This window comes from Phocoena sinus, chromosome 12 (genome assembly GCF_008692025.1).
Source record: "Phocoena sinus isolate mPhoSin1 chromosome 12, mPhoSin1.pri, whole genome shotgun sequence".
Classification (NCBI taxonomy): domain Eukaryota; kingdom Metazoa; phylum Chordata; class Mammalia; order Artiodactyla; family Phocoenidae; genus Phocoena; species Phocoena sinus.
Window position 1 is genome coordinate 6,922,961 of NC_045774.1, and position 23,583 is coordinate 6,946,543.

The following is a 23,583-nucleotide window of genomic DNA, read 5'->3' on the forward strand; positions in this document are numbered from 1 at the left end:
ATATCCTGTGGTTTTAAGTTTGGTTTCTAAAGAATTGTCATTTTCTCTTTGTTGTACAGTGTTACTATGGTTCTTCATGGTGCTTGATAAGCCAGCACATGTGAAGTAGGGGACACCTTTCTACTCCATTCTCACTATTCAACAGGTCAGAAATTAGAGGCCTTTCTTTTGTCGTCCAGTAGGTGGCGAAATATCACAAGTTTTTAGTTTTGCTTACCTGCGCTGCCTTTGGATATATTTGAAAGTCAGCATTTTCCACCCTTCACTGCCTCTGTCAGAGGTGTCACCCCTTACCCTCATTATTGCTTCTTGTGCCTCCAGGGTCATTGGTGCCTTGCAGCTGTTGGTGTCAGTGGTATTGCTGCCTGGAGCACTGGGATGGTGGGCTTTTCCACCATATGCGGCATCCCCTGAGTTGCATCGGGAGCAGGCCAGCCAGGAGCACGCAGGCACCTCTGCCATGTCCAGGGTTGTAAGATTTGTGGGCTCCACTGCTACAGGTGGAATGAGCAGGGAGCCAGAGTTGTGGGTACCTCCATGGCTGGAGGGACGGGGGTCCCAGGCCCTACTGCTGCTGCTGCCTGGTTACCTGTGGCCGTGGGCACTGCTGTGACCAGGGGGCTGGCGTTGTGCGCATTCCCTCCTCTGCGGGCCAGGTTTTCTGGGGCCGTGGGCTCAGCTGCCGCAGCTGGAAGACCAAAATTGCGGGCACTGCCTCTGCTATTGCACCTGTACCACCTCTTCTCTGTGCTCCAGTCCATCCTCCTTTAGATGCACAGAAATGTTCAATCGTCTGGCACCCTGGTGTACTGGGTAGAGGCACCTTTGTTGAGCTGTGAATGTTCTACAGATTAAAGGGGAGACGCAAAGAGAGTAGCTCACTGCGCCATGATGCTATCACCCCCCAGCTTTGCAGTGTTTGCTGTTATAAGCAATGTCATGAGAAATATTCTCATGCGTAAAGCTCTTTGTATTTACCTGCTTACTTTCTTAGAATACATTAACGGAGGTAAAATTGTATTGCCGCTTATTAAAGATTATTCTGAAGTTTTATTTTATTTAATGACTATAACATTGCATTAGTATATCTACATAAATCCTATTTACTTGCTTATTTGATAAATCATTCCGAATTTTTTGGAGAGGCCACTTACCAGCTATTTTGGGAGTAACTGAACTACTTTCAAAAGTATTTTGTAAGTTAATTATTAGTATAATAATGCTCAATAGTAATTATTAATATTACTTATTTTATATTATAGCCTATCTATTTGTGTTATTTTATTAATAAACAACAATACTAAAATTATACAACTGCCATATGTTAATTTCACATTCCAGTGAACATGGTACTATAAGGAGAGGCATAATGTATGTGAGTAAGCAGCATGTAATTCTGGAATTATAGGGTGAGAAGTGGTGACAGGCACACATCTTATTTTGCCCAAAAGAGGCTGGTGTTTATGCCTATTCTGGAGTCTCTGCTATTATGCTCCCTTTCATTCTCAGAATTGTACCGTTAAACAACAACTCATGTGGCCACCCTACTTGTGAGTAAATTAACCATGTCCCACACCTTCGAAAACATGTCCTTAATCTGTCCATCAGTACTGTCATTTCTTTGTCTTCAGAAGAGCTAAGATAGAACACATTGTAATTTATCTTTGTTAATTAATTCAGTTTTCTGTGATACAGCTCAAGCACAATCAATTACTCCTTTATGCCTTACACAGATCTGTCAGTTTAAGGCTGCTTTTCATATCATTCTTTCTTGCTTTTAGAGGCTCGTCACCATCTTCTACCTCTACATTTGATCCAGGCAGAAGGATGGCAGTGCGTGCCCTTCCCTCCCAGATTGCACTGGAGAGCAAAGGAGGTGCATAAACATTCTTCAGAGAACTTGAGCCATTATCAGGACAGTTCTCAGATTAGTGATGCTTATGCATTCTAACGACTCATATTAGAAAAATAAAAATGATTTTTTTAAAGAATTCTATATAAAAGCAATTTATCCTTTCACATTTTCTATGATCATTCCCCAAGTAAAGTCAGATAAGGTCGATTTGTTCTACTCTCTACTGCAGACAAATGAAAGCAACCGTCTTCATAACCTTTATTCGTTAACCTTGGACTAGATAAAATCACCAACCATTTCTTCATCACCAATACGAGCTGCTATTAGCCTGCAAGAAGTGTCACTTAATGTTTTCAACACGTTTAAAGGCAAAATAATGGGGCTTCCCTGGTGGCGCAGTGGTTGGGAATCTGCCTGCCAATGCAGGGGACACGGGTTCGAGCCCTGGTCTGGGAGGATCCCACATGCCGCGGAGCAACTGGGCCCGTGAGCCACAAACACTGAGCCTGCACGTCTGGAACCCGGGCTCTGCAACGAGAGAGGCCGTGACAGTGAGAGGCCCGTGCACCGCGATGAAGAGTGGCCCCTGCTTGCCACAACTAGAGAAAGCCCTGGCACAGCAACGAAGACCCAACACAGCAAAAATAAATAAAATAAATTTAAAAAAAAAGAAAAGCAAAATAATGTCTTTTTGAAATGCTTGGTAGGAAATTCCGCAAGAACAACGTTCTCTATAATTAACCACACTGGTGAGTTAAAGGCCTTTGGCTTTTCCTCAGGATACCTCACCACCCAACATCATGCAAGTCAATTAACAGACATAATGCTCGCTTCCTTGCCGGTCTTACTGCCTAATTAGAACCGCATGTGTTGGTTTGCATCAAAGCCTTTTCACCTCGGCTCGCTCACCAGTTATTCTGTTAGCGTTTCCTGTAGGCTGGCTCTTGATTTCCATTCCTTTCCTTTTCATGCCAGATAACTTCTTCACAGAGGGAGTGAGACGGTGAAGCATGGTCTCATTTCATTGTAATTGTGGAATGTCCCAGTTAGAGCCAAAGAGAGTGGAAATTTCACACTCATTCCAGCACATCTCCGGTGTTGGAAATTGATCACTGAGTGACTAAATTACAAGTGCCAGGGAAGCCATCAGTAGGAACTTCCGCCCCCCAGCAGCCTTGACATCCCTACAGCTGTCCTTTCCCCAGCAGCCATTTTCGATGGCCTTTCTAACCACAGTCATCAACAGTGGGGAACCCTCAATAACACCTTATGCTTTTAGAAAATTTTTAACGTGAGTTGGAAACATGAATATTTGGATTTACTCAGGATAAAGCATTTTAAGTGTTTGGGTTCTATATTTGAGCTGGGGACTCTTTGAAAACATATCCCAGTGCTAGTTGTAAATTGTGACCTCACAAAGAAGACCTTAGAGGGGAAAATTACTAAATACAGCTAAATTCTTTAAATTATGAATTTCCAAAGATGTGTCAGAAGCAGCGACTTTTCTTTAGGATCTTATTTTTTAATATAAAATATCAAACTCCTAGTAATGAAGTTCTTAGTTATTTTGTTCCATGGACCCCTTTGGCAGTTTGATAAAAACTTTAGACATTATCTTTGAACAATATTTTCTGAAGACATAGGATTAAACACATAAAATTGAAAAGAGGTCCAGTTCTCAAAATAATAAAATTGTGATTTGGCATTTGTGCTTCTTTACCGATGCATTAAAATGACACTTCAATACATTTAAGTATAGGAAAGTTAAAAAAAAGTAAATCTTACTGCTTAGGCCTTTCTCACCTTCTGAGATGGCCCACACTGTCTGTGGAATGTGTTTCTCTCCAAATAAATCCACTTCTTACCTATCACTTTGTCTCCCACTGAATTCTTTCTGCAATGAGACATCAAGAACCTGAGCTTCATTAAGTCCTGAAACCAGGTAATACATCCAAGAAAGAGTCATCCACTGAGTTTTTCCCCATCATTCATCTCCCTTCATCCAAACTGAGGAAAAGAGACAGCCACCTGGCAAAGGTCTAGTCCAAGCTTCCTTTGAAATGTTCTGCTGAAGCTCCTCTGCTTCCCCAGCATTCCTGTTAGAAGATAAGCCGTCTCCTGCTAGAGAGGCGTTTGGAAGAAAGAAAGTAGAAAAGAGGTTTGAGACTGGATTCCTACTTCTCCACGAGTCACAAAATGGAATCCCCAGCCGTGGAGTCTGGAACTTTCATTTAATGAGAAGACTTGTGACGCCCTTCTAAGATATCGGCATAGGGTGCCACCAACCCAGGACGATGCGAGACCATGAGCTGTTCCAGTACTTTCGGATGCCAGAGATGGTTGACTTCTGGCAGTACGTGTGCATCCTTCCAACCAACACACTCATGGGCTTCGGTGCGTTCGTGGCGCTCACCACCTTCTGGTACGCCATGCAACTGCAGGCCCTGAAGCCACCATGCGACCTGGCCATGCAGTCAGTGGAGGTGGCAGGCAGTGACGGTGCCCGGAGATCCGTGCTCCTGGACAGTGACAAGCCCTCGGTATATTTCTACGATGACATCAGAATGTTATATGAAGGCTTCCAGAGGGGCATGCAGGTGTCAAATAATGGCCCTTATTTAGGCTCTCTGAAACCAGACCAACCCTATGAATGGCTTTCAAACAGGTTGCAGAAATGTCAGAGTGTGTGGGCTCGGCGCTGATCCACAAGGGCTTCAAGGTAGCCCCAGATCAGTTCATCAGCCTCTTTTCTCAGAACAGACCTAAGTGGGTGATCATTGAACAGGGATGCTTTACTTATTCGATGGTGATCGTTCCCCTCTACGATACCCTCGGAACTGAAGCAGTCACCTTCATCATCAACAAAGCTGAACTCTCTCTGGTTTTTGTGGGCAAGCCAGAGAAGGCCAGCCTCTTATTAGAAGCTGTAGAAAATAAATTAACAGCATGCCTTAAAACTATTGTTCTCATGGACTCCTACGGCAGTGATGGGTCGGAACGAGGCAAGAAGTGTGGGGTGGAGATCATCGCATGAAGGCGATGGAGGACCTGGGAAGAGCCCACAGACGGAAGCCCAAGCCTCCAGCACCTGAAGATGTTGCAGTAATTTGCTTCACAAGTGGAACTACAGGCAACCCCAAAGGAGCACTGATCACCCATCGAAATGCAGTCAGCGAACGTTCAGCATTTGTGAAAAGGACAGAGTACATTCATTACTTCCTCAGATGATACTTTGATCTCTTTCTTGCCTCTCGCCCACGTGTTTGAAAAAGTTGTAGAGTGTGTGATGCTGTGTCATGGAGCTAAAATAGGATTTTTCCAAGGAGATATCAGGTTGCTTACGGATGATCTCAAGGCATTTCAACCCACCATCTTCCCTGTGGTCCCCAGACTGCTGAACTGGATGTTTGACTGACCTTTTCCTCAGGCAAACAGCATGTTGGTGTCAATGGTACTGCTGCCTGGAGCACTGTACCTGGAGCGATGGCTGTTGGACTTTGCCTCCAAGAGGAAAGAAGCCAAGCTTCGCGGTGGCATCATTAGAAACAACAACCTGTGGGACAAGTTGACCATCCATAAAATGAGTCGAAAAGTGAGGCTGATGATCACAGGAGCGGCGCCCGTGTCTGCCACCGTGCTGACCTTCCTGAGAGCCTCACTGGGCTGCCAGTTCTACGAAGGCTACGGACAGACTGAGTGCACCGCCGGGCTGCCTGACTGTGCCTGGGGACTGGACCACAGGCCATATTGGTGCCCGAATGCCTTGCAACATTGTAAAGCTTGTCGATGTGGAAGAAATGAATTACATGGCTGCCAAGGGCGCAGGCAAGGTATGTGTGCAAGGGGCTAGTGTATTTCAAGACTACTTAAAGGACCCAGAAAACACAGCAGAAGCTCTGGATAAAGATGGCTGGTTGCACACAGGGGACATTGGAAAGTGGTTATCAAATGGCACCTTGAAGATCATCAACAGGAAAAAGCACATCTTTAAAGTGGCGCAAGGAGAGTACATAGCTCTGGAGAAGATAGAAAACATCTACCAGTGAAGTGAACCTGTCGCTCAGGTGTTCGTCCATGGAGAGAACTTGCGGGCATTTCTCATAGTAATTGTGGTACCAGACATTGAGATGCTAGGCCCCTGGGCCCAGAAGAGAGGCTTTGAAGTCTCCTTTGAAGAAATGTGCAGAAACAAGGATGTCAAAAAAGCTATTCTAGAAGACATGGTGAGACTTGGGAAGGATTCTGGCCTAAAACCATTTGAACAGGTCCTTTGACCTGTCTCCACCCTGAATTATTCTCTGTCAACAACGGCCTCCTGACCCCAACAATGAAGGCTAAAAGGCCAGAGCTTTGGAATTATTTCAGGTCACAGATCCTTGAACTTTGTTCCACCATCAAAATCTAATGCGAGGAAGGAAGCTGGGAAGAGGCCACACGCCTCCGCGGTCTTCTCCCGCCCGTGGCCTCGGTGGGTAGTTTTGACAACAGCAAGTAGGGAAGGAGCGTCTTTATCTGCCTCGTGCATTCAGATTCTCGTCACAGGAAGCTTAGAGGGAATGGAACACTGCCTTATGGTCACGTCGCATTGCAGACCATGTTCACGGTGATACACAATTTCCAAAATGAGCCTTAAAAAAATTGTAAAGGGGAAACTATAAATGTGCTAAGTTATTTACGACTTCCTCAGTTTAAAAGGAGGGTGAAAACTTGTCTCTCTGTTTTGCTAACCAAGTGGTTAGGACTTTGCTATTTCTGAGATGTCTGCTACTTGCTGCAAATTCTGCAGGTGTCTGCTGCTCCGAAGAGTACCGTGCACTGGAGGGAACCGTCCCTCATAAACAAGAACTGCCCCAGCTGCAGGAGGTCACAAGTGGACGAGAGGTTTTTTTTTTTTTTTTTTGATCCCTGCCACCTTCCCTTCCCCATCTCACACCACCCTTCTGATTAACCCCTGTTATTCCTGTTGGAGCAGAAGGTTCTCAGTGAAGTAGAGGACAGACCTAGCTCAGAACAACGCAGGTAAAGATGGATGGCTGCTCACCACTGCGGGTGGATTCGGTGCCCACAGAGCAGTATATTCTCTGACTCTCTTCTCCAGACCCGATTCCCTCCCTCCATCCCTTCCCAGGGGTTATTTAAAATTCTGTCTTAGACTCTGCAGTGAAGACAAGCATTTCAACAAGGAAACAATTACCTGGATCAACCATGTTCAACTGTGACACCTGAATAACTGTACACTTTACCTTCACTGAACCCGTCGCTCTGTCTGTGATGGTTTTGGAGGGTTTTTTTAAACATCTTTATTGGAGTATAATTGTTTTACAGGGTTGTGCTAGTTTCTGCTGTATAACAAAGTAAATCAGCTATATGTATATATATATCCCCATATCCCCTCCCTCCTGCGTCTCCCTCCCACTCTCTCCCTCCCAACCCTACAGGTGGTCGCAAAGCACCGAGCTGATCTCCCTGTGCCATGCAGCTGTTTCCCACTAGCTATCTATTTTACATTTGGTAGTGCATATATGTCAATGCTCACCCACCTCGTCCAAGCCCACCCTTCCCCCTCCCCATGTCCCCAAGACCTCTCTCCACATCTGTGACTTTATTCCTGTCCTGCCCCTAGGTTCATTAGAACCTTTTTTTTTTTTTTAGATTCCATATATATGTGTTAGCATACATATGTGTTTCACTTTCTGACTTCACTCTGTATGACAGACTCTAGGTCCATCCACCTCACTACAAATAACTCAATTTCGTTTCTTTTTATGGCTGAGTAATATTCCATTGTATATATGTGCCACATCTTCTTTATCCATTCATCTGTCGATGGACACTTAGGTTGCTTCCATGTCCTGGCTATTGTAAATAGTGCTGCAACGAACATTGTGATACATGACTCTTCTTGAATTACGGTTTTCTCAGGGTATATGCCCAGTAGTGGGATTGCTGGGTCGTATGGTACTTCTATTTTTAGGCTTTTAAGGAACGTCCATACTGTTCTCCACAGTGGCTGTATCAATTTACATTCCCACCAAAAGTGTAAGAGGGTTCCCTTTTCTCCACACCCTCTCCAGCATTTGCTCTTTGTATATTTTTTGATGATGGCCATTCTGACCAGTTTGAGGAGATACCTCATTCTAGCTTTGATTTGCAGTTCTTTAATGATTAATGATGTTGAACATCCTTTCATGTGTTTGTTGGCAATCTGTATATCTTCTTTGGAGAAATGTCTGTTTAGGTCTTCTGCCCATTTTTGGATTGAGCTGTTTGTTTTTTGATATTGAGCTGCATGAGCTGCTTGTAAATTTTGGAGATTAATCCTTTGTCAGTTGCTTCATTTGAAAATATTTTCTCCCATTCTGGGGGTTGTCTTTGCATCTTGTTTATGGTTTCCTTCGCTTTGTGAAAGCTTTAATTGAAGTTAATTGAAGTTTCATTAGGTCCCATTTGTTTATTTTTGGTTTTATTTCTATTTCTCTAGGAGGTGGGTCAAAAAGGATCTTGCTGTGATTTATGTCGTAGAGTGTTCAGCCTATGTTTTCCTCTAAGAGTTTTATAGTGTCTGGCCTTAAATTTAGGTCTTTAATCCATTTTGAGTTAATTTTTGTGTATGGTATTAGCAATTGTTCTAATTTCATTCTTGTACATGTAGCTGTCCAGTTCACCACTTATTGAAGAGACTGTCTTTTCTCCATTGTATACTCTTGCCTCCTTTATCAAAGATAAGGTGACCACATGTGTGTGGGTTTATCTCTGGGCTTTCTATCCTATGCCATTAATCTATATATCTGTTTCTGTGCCAGTACCTTACTGTAGCTTTGTAGAATAGTCTGAAGTCAGGGAGCCTGATTCCTCCAGCTCTGTTTTTCTTTCTCAAGATTGCTTTGGCTATTCGGGGTCTTTTGTGTTTCCATACAGATTGTGAAATTTTCTGTTCTAGTTCTGTGAAAAATGCCAGTGGTAGTTTGCTAGGGATTGCATTGATTCTGTAGATTGATTTGGGTAGTAGAGTCATTTTCACAATGTTCATTCTTCCAATCCAAGAACATGGTATATCTCTCCATCTGTTTGTATCATCTTTAATTTCTTTCATCAGTGTCGTAGTTTTCTGCATACAGGTCTTTTGTCTCCTTAGGTAGGTTTATTCCTAGGCATTTTATTCTTTTTGCTGCAATGGTAAATGGGAGTGTTTTCTTAATTTCTCTTTCAGATTTTTCATCATTAGTGTATAGGAATGCAAGAGATTTCTGTGTGTTAATTTTGTATCCTACTACTCTACCAAATTCATTGATTAGGCTCTAGTAGTTTTCTGATAGCATCTTTAGCATTCTCTATGTATAGTATCATGTCATCTGCAAAGAGTGACAGTTTTACTTCTTCTTTTCTGATTTGGATTCCTTTTATTTCTTTTTCTTCTCTGATTGCTGTGGCTAAAACTTCCAAAACTATGCTGAATAATAGTGGTGAGAGTGGGCAACCTTGTCTTGTTCCTGATCTTAGATGAAATGGTTTCAATTTTCCACCATTGAGAATGATGTTGGCTGTGGGTTTGTCATATATGGCCTTTATTATGTTGAGGTAGTTTCCCTCTATGCCTACTTTCTGGAGGGTTTTTATCATAAATGGGTGTTGAATTTTGTCAAGAGCTTTTTCTGCATCTATTGAGATTATCATATGGTTTTTATCCTTCAGTTTTTTAATATGGTGTATCACATTGATTGATTTGCATATATTGAAGAATCCTTGCATTCCTGGGATAAACCCCACTTGATCATGATGTATGATCCTTTTAATGTGCTGTTGGATTCTGTTTGCTAGTATTTTGTTGAGGATTTTTGCATCTATGTTCATCAGAGATACTGACCTGTAGTTTTCTTTTTCTGTGACATCTTTGTCTGGTTTTGGTATCAGGGTGATGGTGGCCTCATAGAATGAGTTTGGGAGTGTTCCTCCCTCTGCTATATTTTGGAAGAGTTTGAGAAGGATAGGTGTTAGCTCTTCTCTAAGTGTTTGATAGAATTTGCCTGTGAAGCCATCTGGTCCTGGGCTTTTGTTTGTTGGAAGATTTTTAACCACAGTTTCAATTTCAGTGCTTGTGATTGGTCTGTTTATATTTTCTATTTCTTCCTGGTTCAGTCTCGGAAGGTTGTGATTTTCTAAGATTCGTCCATTTCTTCCAGGTTGTCCAATTTATTGGCAGATAGCTGCTTGTACTAATCTCTCATGATCCTTTGTATTTCTGCCGTGTCAGTTGTTACTGCTTCCTTTTCATTTCTAATTCTGTTGATATGAGTCTTCTCCCTTTTTTTCTTGTTGAGTCTGGCTAATGGTTTATCAATTTTGTTTATCTTCTCAAAGAACGAGCTTTTAGTTTTATTGATCTTTGCTATTGTTTCTTTCATTCCTTTTTCATTTATTTCTGATCTGATCTTTGTCATTTCTTTCCTTCTGCTAACTTTGGGGTTTTTTTGGGTTCTTCTTTCTCTAATTGCTTTAGGTGTAAGGTTAGGTTGTTTATTGAGATGATTCTTGTTTCTTGAGGTAGGATTGTATTGCTATAAACTTCCCTTAGAACTGCTTTTGCTGCATCCCATGGGTTTTGGGTCGTCGTGTTTTCATTGTCATTTGTTTCTAGGTATTTTTTTTTGATTTCCTCTTTGATTTCTTCAGTGATCTCTTGGTTATTTAGTAGTGAATTGTTTAGCCTCCATGTGTTTGTATTTTTCGATGCCTAACTGTACCTAGGCATCTTTTTAATTTGTGTAGTATTTAGATAAGTACTTATCTCTATGCCTTTCCTGGTACTTCTATTGTCACGTACCCTACACACGACTTCTAACATCTGTGTATCCCCTTGTTTATATCAAGTGCTCCACCTAACAAGCAGACAAACTGAGAAAACGAATTCTGAGGGGCTTCCCTGGTGGCGCAGTGGTTGAGAGTCCTCCTGCCGATGCACAGGACACGGGTTCGTGCCCCGGTCCGGAAAGATCCCACATGCCGCGGAGGGGAGGGGCCCGTGAGCCATGGCCGCTGAGCCTGTGCGTCCGGAGCCTGTGCTCCGCAACGGGAGAGGCCACAACAGTGAGAGGCCCGCGTATCGCAAAAAAAAAAAAAAGGAATTCTGAAGCAAGAGAAGATATTACCCGCCTCAGGCTAGAGTCTATGGGTACAAGAGATATTAAGCTGGTTTGGAACAAAAATCATTGATTATTTCAACTTTGCCAAAATCATTGATTATGCCAACTTTGGGGTGCAAAACATATTCTACGTGTTTTATTGCTACCATTCTCTAGAGAGTCAGAGTAATATTTGCCAGCTACAGAATGTTTTAGCAGCAGTTCTCAACTAATTCAGCTTATTTTTCAGCAAGTCAGCCTCTACTAATGACATATTAAATTTTGATTCTCTTTTTATATGATTACCCTGGGGAGACATTCAAAGTAGACCTTTTAATAAGAGTTAGCTCTACTGCTGATAGAACATCATGGTGCCATTTCACTTGAGAGGATATTTTTCCAGAAAGACACACCTTAATGACTGGTCAAACACACTAACCACCTTATCTTTGCTTTGGGCCGTAGAACCAATTTAGATAGTCATTAGCTTCTAGGTAATGGAAGAGCATGTGCTACAATATTAACTGAATACCAAATCAGGCCCTGACATACCTCCCCCTGTGGTATCTCTGCAGAAAAAAACGCCAGCTTACAAACCAGAGAGAGCTGGAAATTGGATCTTTGTCACCAGACATTGTGATTAGAATTAAACGAATGCTGTATAGGTAAATGGTGAAATATAAATCACTTCAGGCTCACTTTTGATCTGATCCCTCTAGATAGACTAGCCTTCGATTATACTATGGGTGCAACTGTCGTGCAAAGATGAAGAAAATGGTTAGGTCCTTACTGTAGGTGTGCCCACCTCACTGCAGCCTTGATGCTGGTGACAGCTCTTCCTACCCCAGCCTCCATGGTACCCTTCTCATTTACCTGTCCTTTGCCCCCTTTCAATTGCATCTTCACAGACTACATCCCAAACCCGTCTACTACCCTCCCTTAAACTTCCGGTGTTTGCAAGGGGACTGTCTCTGGTCCTTCCCTCTTCTGAGATCAAGTCCTCCTTTGGACCGTCTCATTTATCTCTTTGATTCTGAGCCCCGTCTACGGTTGATGTACCCCAAGTCTGTCTCTAGAGAGACCAGTCTCGAGCCTCAGGGTAATACTTTACATTGCCTGCTGGGTATCTCCCCTTGGAATTCTCATAAGCACATCAAATGCAAAATATCCATATTTGAACTCATTTTTCCACCTCTTCCATCACCCACATGCAAACCTGCTCTCCCTCCTCTTATCTCAGTTCTCTGCAGTGGGGGGCACGTGTGATGATCCATAGGCATATTCCAGACTCTTATCCCCAGTCGCTGACTGATTGCTGATTGATTCCAGCTAGTAAATGTTCCTTATCTCCATCCCCTTTCCTGTTAACTCAGGATCCCCCTATCCTTTGCCTGAACTTCTGTAACAACCTATTCTCTTCCTCCCACAGTGTGCTCCTCACTCTTCAACCCTTTATATCACTGCCATACACATGGGATCACAACACATCCCATGCAATGGTTCCTGATAGGCTAAACATCTAAGCCCCTGGGTATGGTCTAGTCTGTTTTCTGGGCCCTCTCCCCTCTGGTGGCCCCATCTCCCACCCCTTCTCCCCTTTACCCTTCCTCTCATCTTCTGCAATACCTTGTACTTAACTCACATTGGACCATTTCCAGCTCTGCATCTCCCCGTGTTCTTTCAGACTCCCAGACCTCGGCATAGACTGCTCCTTCCTCTGAGCCACTGGTCAGCAAAACTCTTTCTCCTTCTCTGAGGACAAATTTGACCTTCGGTTCTGCTCCTGAGAGACCTGACGAAGACGGAATGTTTATTGAGTTAATAGTCAGCAAGTGCCGATGATAAAAAATGACCCCTGATTGGCACATTGCATCGTGACAGCTTGAGACTGTGAATGAGCCATAAATGCCCAGGGGAGAAGCCATAGGCTGTGGACTTCCCTGGAAGTCATGCTCTTTGAGGTAGAAGTTACACATTCTATAGCTTGAAGTTATGTCCATGGAACTCTTACCAACACACTTGGGACTTAGAGCTTCTATCCAGGTTCTTGACCTCACTCACCATCCTGATCCTGTTCCCCAAACCTGAGGGGTCACTGGGGTTCGAAGAAATGTTCTCTGACGCTCCCTGCTAGCATGCTGTTTCCTGTCCTATATCCTTCTAAGTGAATCCAGTGCCAAGTGTAGCCTATTATAACCTTGTGAATCTAAACATCTCGTCGGGCCTGTGACCACCCGGTGGGGGGTGGGGGGGGGGGTTGCACCACCTTTTCCCATTATTCTCAAATAATGGATAACTCATTCTTCAAAATCTTGGTCGGAGTCCCTCTCGCCTATAAACACACAGTGCCCATAAAGCCCTCCTCACCCGGACGTAAGTAATTCTTTCATTGCAACCCCTGTAATTTCATAAAATAGCACAGATCACAGTTCTATCGTAAACTTCGGTTATATGACCTTCAAATCCGTCTTCCAATGTGAGCGGAAAATTTCTTGAGGACAGAATCGATTGTTGCTCGCACTCACTCCTGCAGTTCCTGCCGTGCCTGCTACACCTGACGGGCACACAGTAAAAGCTGGAAGACTGGGTGGGTGAGTGGTTGAATTGAGGAAAGAGGGGTATGTGATTTGGTGGATACATGTGTCCCTCACAAGAAGTCAACGGCCATTCTCCTGTCTAAACAGAATAGTGTCAGTAGCACTGAGAAACCTGCTTTCAGTGTAATTATTTCTGCTGACCCAATTCTGCACCTGAAACCTCCCATTAGGGGGTAAGTCACTGAAAGCCCTTGTTCAGCTAGCTGCAGAGGGGAAGGAGGCAAAGATAAAACTAACCGTAACCATTGTAATTGCAGACAAAGGTGCCACATTAGCTGGTTTCCTAGAACCCTGAAGAAATCTACCTATTATAAGTAGAAAGTTCCAAACAGAAGTGAGAAAATTGGAGAAAAAATCTTCTTTGTGAGGGAGTTCCAGGACAGGCAAGCATGGAACTCTGAGAGACCGGGATCAAGCCGTCCCTGTGCCCTGCAGGCCGGAAGTTCCAGGCATTTCTATAAACAGATCAGGTGTTCAGGAAATTCCTTCCTAAGCACAACTTCGCTTAGAACCAGCACCCTGGCCTCCACCAGTAAGAACTGTCAGCTGTATTTGTAGTCAGACCCCTCATTTATTCCAACAAGGGCATAGTTTGGATCTTCTCCAAAAAAACAAACAAAAGAAAATTAAAACCAAACACTATATGCTAGAATTAATAGTCACCTCAAGTACATTTCTGAGAATGTTCTCGTGATTGGGAGAGAGAATTTGGCATTTCCTGTAGTTTGGAGACTGGCAGGAAGAGAACTTCACAGACACAGCTACTGTCATTGGGGTTCCAGTGTAATTAACCCAGGCAGAAATCTTAACTGTGGTGCACCAGTCACCGGGGAGGGAGCAGACGCCTCACATCTGGAAGTAGCCTCCCTTGGTCCCAGGCCCCTACCAGGGCCCTGCCTTGCAGGCGACACTATCTGAGCGAGGGAGGTGCTTGCCAGCTCTAGAAAGCTCAGCCGCCTCGCTCCTGGGCCTGTCGGTGGTGGTTCTTGTTTTCAACCCTGACCCTGCTTCAGATGGATGCAGGGGGTTGAGGTTATCCAAATAATGATCTTTACCGTAGCTTTAAAAAGACACCACAACGGCTTTTGGTGATTGTAAGGTTTAGACCTAAGCACTAACCCTGTGTGACCCTGTGAGTCATACTAACCCTGTGTTCCATCCTTTCCCCCCAATTTGTGAATTTCTGGCAGCCTTTCTCCTTTGACGAGCTTTCCTGCACACTGCCTACCGCACTACAGACAGTGCAGAGTCCGGCAGACATGGAGTTAGTGTCTCAAGAGTAATCCTACTTCATTTCAATAGAGGAGGGAAATGATTGATGTTTTCACATTACTGAGCATTGGTCTAAGCACTGGCTCTGCAGTAAACAGCGTGCAGACATTTTAGGAGATAGGGAGCCAGTAGGAGGTGGACAGACCACCGCCTCCTTCCCGGCCGGGGTCCTGGCACGGGGATAACGCGCTCCCAGGTTCGCATCCGCTGTGCTGGTGACTGGTCGCTTCGGGCACACCAGCCGCCCGATGAAAGTGCTTGACAATTCCTTCTACTTAATAATGAAAATTTCGATCGTATTCTCCAATAATGACCATGATTAAAGAATGACAACATGTTTTTAAAATCTGTAAGTGGCGTAAGAGACACCCAACCTTCTTCAGATAGAAAAACAGCTGCCCTGAGATTTATTTCTGTTCTGTCCCCAAAGCTTTCCTTAAAGGGGTCTGCCCTATTTAAGCAAAGGACATCTGAATGTCTGAAAGCTAAATTTCTCTCTTTCTTCTCAGCATTCTTATAACAGACAGTGGGATTCTGTTTTCCTCTCCGGAGTTTCGAGCATCCCAAGTAATTCAGAAGGTAGTCATTTTCTTCATGATATCCAGCGTGTGTCACACAATAGCCTGCAACCTTTGAGATGCCAAATCGCTTTTTTTGCAGGTCTTTTGATTATTATCATTCTCTTTCCAAATAGCTACAAAGGAAGGACAAAAGAAGACTGTCTTTTTAAAAAAAAACACCTTTGTATGAGGTTGTCTACAAAGCGTTAGCTCCCTCATCATGCAGGTTTAAATAGTATGATAAAGCACATATGGAGTTGGTGGTTTTCAATCTCTGTATTTTCAGAACCTATCTCTCCTCTAGAAACAATTTGTACCTACCAGTAGATTTTTATATTCCTTGATTGTGCCCTCTGCCCTTTGGGGGGCTTTATGTAATTCATCTTCAGCCCTTAGATTACAGAGCATTCGTTAATTCATCCATCCATCCATCAGTCCATACCTACATTTGGCAATCATTATAGCCCCATTTCATTGTTCTGGACACTCTGTGTAGATAAACGTGAATCTTGAATCATTTGTGTGAAACCCATGCACCCTTTAAGAATACAGTTGTGTCATCAAAGGGCAATTAGACGTGATGAATCCTATTTGAATACTAACATTGTTGATTCCTTTGACATTTTTGGTAGAAATTATTAGAGTTCTGTGTTCAGCGGAGATGCCTTGAGAATTGGTGTTAATAAAGGGTCACACACGTGCACCCCACATCCTTTACTCTTTGACCACCTTACGAGGCAGGTCTAGGTCGGTGTGCTCAAACCCAAATGTTTTTTCTTTTGGGGAGGTATAATGTCTTGCCTTTGACCCTGTTCCTATTCAGTCAGGATTAAAGCTGATGAAGTGGGAGAACGGAGGAGGCTTTCACTTCCCCTAGAGGTCAATGTTTTCCTTAGAAAATGTTTCTGAAATATTAATGTTGAAAGAAACTAGGAACACACATTGCCAAACTAGAAAAACGTTCAGTGTTTGTGTCTCTGTTGTACGTTGCTATGTGTTAAATTCCATGTGTTTATCTATTTCTCTTCACCTAATATTTCTAGAGCTTCTGTAAGGGACCTGATGTGACTCACTCAGCAGAACTGTGCCTACACACGTGGGCCTCTATAAGGAGGACGAGTAGGAATTTTTCAGTCGAAACTTGTCTACTCATTAGGTGGCAGTTATTGGGCAGATGTAAATAGCAAGTTATTCATTCAACAAATAATCGAGTGTCCGCTATGTGCTGGGCATCACGCTAGGCGCTTAGAACATGTAGGACTGAACCAAACTGACAAAGGCCATGCTCTCAAGAAGTCAGAATTAGCATTGTGGACACTAAAGGAACACTTTTATTATACATTACAGCAAAGAAGGGTAACACACTTTTAGTTCTTCACTTCGATAAATAGAAAATAAGAGATTAATCTTTCTCTCCAAAGTCGAACTCAACTACCAATTTCTAAGTTAATGAATTTTCATTGCTAATATTACGTGTTGCAGCTACTAGTGTTCCCAGAAAAGATATTCCTGAAGTTTGCTCTTTGGGACTTGGGAGAAAGAAGAAAAGGAAGGAAGGAAGGAAGGAGGAAGGGAGGGAGGGAAGAAAATAAAGGAAAAAGGAAACCACTGTGTATTAGTCAGGGTTCTCCAGGGTTCTCTTTATTTTAAGGGATTCGCCTACATGGCTGTGGGGACTACAAGTCTGAATTCTGTAGAGCAGGCCAGCAGGATGGAAACTTGGCATGAGCCAGTGTTACAGCCTTAAGGCAGACTTTCTTCTTCCCAGGAAACTTCAATTAATGTCTTTCAACTGGATGTGGTTCCACCATATTATACCCATATTATTGAGAGAATGCCCTTTACTTAAAGTCAACTGATTGTAGCTCTTAACCCCATCTATAAAATACCTGCACAGCAACACCTACAGTAGTGTTTGATTAAATAACTGGTACTGTAGCACACACGCACATGCATTCACACACACACGCACAGTTTATGAGAATTTCTATAGCATAATGGTTAAGAGTAAGGAATCTCACACACACACACACACACACACACACACACACACACACACACACAGAGCGTATGAGAATTTCTATAGTAAAATGCTTAAGAGTAAGAAAGAAGTGGAGCCAGGATTTTAAGCCCAGACAGACTGACCCCAGAGCTCTCACTCTTAACCAGGACTCAGTACTAGTTGCTAGTTCACAGTTCAAGCCCTCACTGACCCTAAGGAATTGACGATTCTATTTTTTTTTTTTTTCTATTTTTTTTTAACACTCATCAAATGAATGAACTTAGAATTTGTTACTGAATTATCAAAGTCATGAGCAATATCAAAATTTAATTAGACACTTTTTAATATCTGAAAAATGTTCATGGTCCCATAAAAAATATGACAGATACACGATTTTATTAAGTCTAAAGATCTTGAGATAGAAATATATTTACATCTTAAGAACACAATAGTGCAAAATTCTGTCAAGTGATTTAGCCAACTGGGTGGAAACATTATATATAATATATAGCATATATGTGTGTGTGTGTGTGTGTGTGTGTGTGTATCTTGGATCTAAGGTCAAGAACTCCATGACCACCTCCTTTGAGTTGGAAACATCACCATGACAACTATAAATAGGATTCAGTTGGTCCCACATGGGTCGCCACGAAGAATCTAGTCGATGCTCCAGCTAAAATTTCTGTTTATAATGTAACCTCAAGCAAGCTGACCATCCCCAAAATTATATGGGAGCATAACCTAAAATAACTGTGTGGGTTGATGCAATCGTTTCCTTAGTAGCTAGACATTTTTCACCTTTGGAAAGATTTAGAATTAAGTAGAGAAATGCTTAAGAGAATCAAAACCGTAGAACTAATACTTTATGTTAACGAACCTATATGTATTTGGAACTTCACAAAATTGTAATATTTAAAGGAATATGGTTAATTGAGATCAGCTTTGTGACTTAGGTTCAAACACCTAAGTAATTGATTTAGACTTGGGATAGCAAGTTGAACCCATAGTTTGTAAATAGTACTGAAACTTTTAAGAAAATGTAAAGTTCACTATGTTTATGATTTCGATTTATTCATGAGTTAAGTCCTCAGAAAAAAGTTTAATTTTTAAATAAGACACTGGAAGTACTTAAGAATATGTGAAACTTACCAATGCATTTCAAAATATTTGAAGGTGGCACCATTTTTCTCCAAGATGAAGAGAATTATTTTGAGGGCTCCATGTGAACTGTCCAAGAGATCTGTCAGAACCAGAGCAGTCCCCTTACTCTCTAAACCTTGCCCATGAGCCACCTGGTGTCACTGGGTCTTCAGCTCCCTGCCCACCTCAGCTTGTACACGGCCCACCACTTCCCCTCCTACATTTATCATTTGTCCGTTGTACATGACCACTGTTAACTGCCTCCTCCTCTTGGAATTATCTTACTTATATTCCTGAGACCAGAATTCTGGCCAGAATATCTTCTATGTCCTGCCACAGCATAGATCACTGGCCATTTAATGATGAGTGGTCCAGCAGCCTCAGGGCAGTGTGGGTAACAGGTTCCCTGTGAGGGACCGCGAGCAGGTGGCATCCGGAGGCTGTCTTGCCTTCAAGACGAGTGATGAGGGAAAGAAAGCTTCCTCTGTGCTCTGTCTGTGCTAATCGAGCCACATAGGGAGCTTCATTCCATGCTTGGAGCAAAATCAAGAGGGACTGACACAAGATGATGCTCTCTGAAGGTCTTCTCTTACCTCTTGAGAACTGAAGCTATAAGACCCTGTAGGAAGGATAAGAAATGGAAGCACAGGTGGGAGCCCTCACCCTTGGCTGTGTAACAGAAACAGTCTCCAGGGTGTGGGAGAGGAGCAGTGTATTTACAAAGAAGATACCAGGGCCCACCAAGGACCTTCCATTCCCCGAGTCTCTTTTTTCTGCACTTATTCTTTGATTCCCTGTACCTGTCCATGTAAGATGAAAGAATAGGCCTGAATGGCTTTGTAAACTATAAAGTACCATTGGTTTTGGAAATACAACCAGTGCACCCTGCCTCTGCCCCGCCCCAAGACCTCACCTATGGCCTCTGGAAGGATAAATCTCTCTTGTAGGTTCTGACCTCTTCTCTGAGGTCCAGACAACAGTTTTCAACAACACCCAGAGTGGTTTTACTTGGTTGCCCTCTTCACTGCGTGTGCTTATGGGTCAGCTTTTAAAATTTTCGCTTCAATATAGATTTCTATAGAACGTGAATATAAGACTCCTTGTCAAGTGCTGGCCATCGCGCATATCCCAGCCCAGAATGTTTTCTGAGTTACGTCCTTCTGATAAACTACGCTTTCTGTGGGGCACCTGATGAGCAGTGATAGAATATATAAGGATAGATGAAAAAGTCTTTTATGTTTATAAACCTTGACACCTGATTTGCATCTTTTTATGTTTGGTTGGTTGGCTTTCTCCCTGATCACTTGTGTTTCAAGTTTTCTTTGAAGGCAAATGACTCAGATTGACAGTTATTTTGCTTAGAGGACACACTAAATCTTGGGACAAAATCCAAATGTCAGGTTTTGAAACGAGGGTGTTAACTTTTTGATATTGACAGAATTGACTAAGCATACAAATTCTAGGGTTTTTTTTTTTGTTTTGCGGTACGCAGGCCTCTCACTGTTGTGGCCTCTCCCGTTGCGGAGCACAGGCTCCGGACGTGCAGGCTCAGCGGCCATGGCTCACGGGCCCAGCCGCTCCTAAGCATACAAATTCTAAACTGCAAGTATAAATCAAGTAATTGTAGCAATAATACATGGAGCTTCTTTTCTGTCAGGTTGGTCCAGATCAATAACCACAAAGCATTTATCCAAGATAATGCTCTTACCTGAGCCCTGATAGCCTCATTCATAATGCTTGTAAGTGAGCCGTCCACCCCAGGATGACAACTATCCTCTCTATGTTGACCCTGTTTCACTTTATTTTGAACAGACAAGATCTCAGACCCACCACGTTTTTAGTGTGACCTTGGGGAGAAAACACTGGGCTTCCTGAATTGCATGAGGCCCAGAATCGTCCTCTGCTTTGAAAGCTTTTATTTTAAAATAATGTCCATTCATTTGGGAAGATGAACTTGGACTCCAGCTTATAAGGATTGTCAGGCAAATAGACAAAAGGATCTAGGAACAGCTAATGGTCCTGGGGCTCTTAGCTGCCAAGATGTCCAGGGACACCTCTACAGCCAGAGATGCCTAGGTGCCACCCCCCAATTAGGAGAAAGCTGACCAAAAAACGTCTTGCCCATAAATGTGTAACCAAAGTGCCAAGACGTGGATGGAGAAATACATGATCCTCAAAATAGATGCTATCTCTACCTCTGTGACTTTTTACTTCTTACAAATTTGAAGCATAAATGCCCCACCCCCCCCACCCCCGTCAGCAAATCTGCATTTGTTAAGGCTGAGAGGTGGGTCCATGAGTGCTTATTACCTTAGGCTCTGTATTTTCTGTGTATTAAAAATATTTCATTATATATATATGTATATATATATATATATATATACACACACACACACACACACGCACACACACACGCACACACACACGTGAAAGGAAGGAAGGGATGGCGGAGGAGTATGGAAGATTTTTCCCAAAATTGTGTTCCTTACAGAGGCCTTTTCTAAACTTAAGCCAATGCATAGAAGTTATTCTTATTGAAAACAAAATGTAAGTTCATTTCTACTGAGTTCAGATCTGAAAGGTTTGCAGGATTATACTGTTGGAAGTTTCGATGTGAATTTTAGGTTTTAGCCACAGGAAACCATAGATGAAGCAAGTCGTACAGAGCCGAGGAATTTAGACACCCAGGGAAAACTGGTCAGTGAACAGCGGTCCCTTCTCTGAGTGAAAGAGCAGCGCTCCATTACCTTCGCAGGGACACGGAGATGTCCTGGGAGCAGGTAACATGTTGCTATAGCAACAGCTCAGTGCCAGGTGAGAAGGAAAATGGGATTAAAAAGATATTTTCCTTCTCTCGGGTTCTTTCCATAAAGATCACTAAGAAGTCACCTGACCTGTGCTGGAAGAAAGAAATCCTATTTAGCCTGAAGGGGAAAAAAAGCCCACCTCGGCACCTGGGGAGGGGAGAGCTGGCTGCCGCCGCGTCCGGCACTGCAGAGCCGTTTCTACGTGCGTTCAGGAATCAGAGTGGGCTGGTTGTGGTGACTGGTGGGTGAATGGCAGGAGGATAGGTAGATGGGTGGACTTAAGTGGGGTTTTAGAGAAATGGGAAGCTCTGTGTGCTCTGTAGTCTCTGTCTTCACACGTCCCTCCCTCACTCCTGGCCCCTCTTCCCAGCGTAGGAGGTAGGTGCAGATGAGATGAGGATAAACTGCTTCATCTGTGGAGAGCTTTAATTTGATAGAAGGAGGAGGCTCATAAATCACAGATAGAAAAGAGGCTCCAGTTAAAGTTTAAAGTATAGTTCAGGTTAACAAATAGGTTGCTCTAGGAACAGGTATGAATTCCTTCCTGGCACCCAGATACCAGTAACATCCTATTCCTTCTATGCTTCTAAACAGTGTCAAAGCTGGCTCAGCCACCAGGCTCCAGGGCACCAGAATTTGGGTTCTTCCAGGGCCTTCCCCTCCTGAGGACGGTCACAGTCCCAAGCCTGGCCCCTCTGGGCCCCTGTGGCTCGGCTGGCGTCTTCTAGCTCCCCCAAGCACACCTGGACACCAAAAGCTCACCCAAGGCCCATAACCAAGGTGCTTTGTGCTTGCCCCAGGCAGCCTCCGGCCCCGTCTCAGCTTCTGCAGCCTCCGGAGTCCTGGGTGATAGCACAGTGAGGCTGGAAGCTTCCATTCCCAAGCCTCCCTTTGTTTGAGCGGCTGCCCTCCTGCACAGATCCCTGCTTCTGGCTCTCATGGATAACAGCGCCTTCCTTCCAGCCTCTGACCTCTCCCCTGGCCAGAGGAACCCACCCCAGGGTCGAGGTTGTTCTAGAGACAGGACAGGCAGCAAGCTGGTGGGCCGATAGCAGGCAAGCGGGCTCAGCTAGCTTCTCACTGACTGAGGGCACCACACGCCCCCCTGAAAGCAGACTCCTGGACTTCAGGCTACAAGCATGTGGTTCTGCCTCGGTCACTGGGCCGCAAGTGTGCTGCACTCATCAGATGTGGCTGCAGACAGGCAAGCTGGGCGGCGCAGGTGGCGCTGCTCTTCTGCTCTGCTGGGATTGCAGCCGATTGACTCTAAGATGCTTTGAAGTCTAGGACGTGGGTACAGGAGCCTTCAAACCTGGAGGAAAGGCCGCCTGCCTTTATTCCCACTCAGAAGGGTCCTTTTATAGGAGATAGGGGAAGGTGGCCCTAAGGTCTCAGCTCACCATCCAGAAAGCCTGTACCTGCCCCCCTTGACCTGGCAGCCCATTGCAGCTGAGCCTCTAGTAACTTCACTCCAGGCCCAAATGCCCTCCCTCCCCATGTCTGTTCTGAGCACCGAAAGACTGGCACTGCATTTGAGCTTCACCGCCCTCTTCTTCCTAGGCCAGGCAGCCTCCAAACGGTTATCCTCCAGTTTGGCTTCCATCTCCCTGTCCGTTATCTGGTCAGGGTGGGAATGGCACAGGTGGATGTGTGTAGGGCACTGGGGCTTTCCATGAGGCTGGACTCATCGGATTTCAAGGATCATGGGTGTTAGGTGACGGACGGTCTCTGAAGCCCAGTGTAGGCACTCGGGATCCAGAGTAAAATGTAAGCAGGGGTGACCTAGAAATAAAAAGCAGCGCGCCGAACACCCTAATCAGAAAAGACAGCGCCAAGAATAGATGAAAATGCAGACTAGACAGTTTTGTTTTCAGACTTTTTAAAAAATAAATATTACCTACCTTAGCAAAACAAGAATAAATCCATTGAACTGATAACTTACACACACCTCTGGCCAAAACCCTTAGGAAGCCTTTTTCCAAAGTAATTGAAATGCAGAATAAATTACATGTAAAGACTCTGCCCATCCAGCATGCCAGGAGTGCCATTTCATCCATCCCTGGAACAAACATCTCCACCGCCGCGCAGCAGCTCTCGTCCAAAGCTCGCTTTTGCTCGGAAGCCCTCACTACCCGCAGACAGGCAGGGCGCAGTGAATTAGCCTCTCAGGAGGAATTCGGCTTTTCAGAACATAACCTCACCACAGCAATTAATATTTGATTGAGTGCCTG

General features: G+C 43.8%; 1 protein-coding gene and 1 pseudogene across 2 annotated transcripts in view; both read left to right on the forward strand.

Annotated features, from left to right (window-relative positions):
• Positions 1-23,583, forward strand: part of PRKN (parkin RBR E3 ubiquitin protein ligase) — a 1,284,475-nt gene that overhangs the window by 1,181,766 nt on the left and 79,126 nt on the right. The window lies entirely within an intron of this gene.
• LOC116763620 lies at positions 4,150-6,260 on the forward strand (annotated as a pseudogene).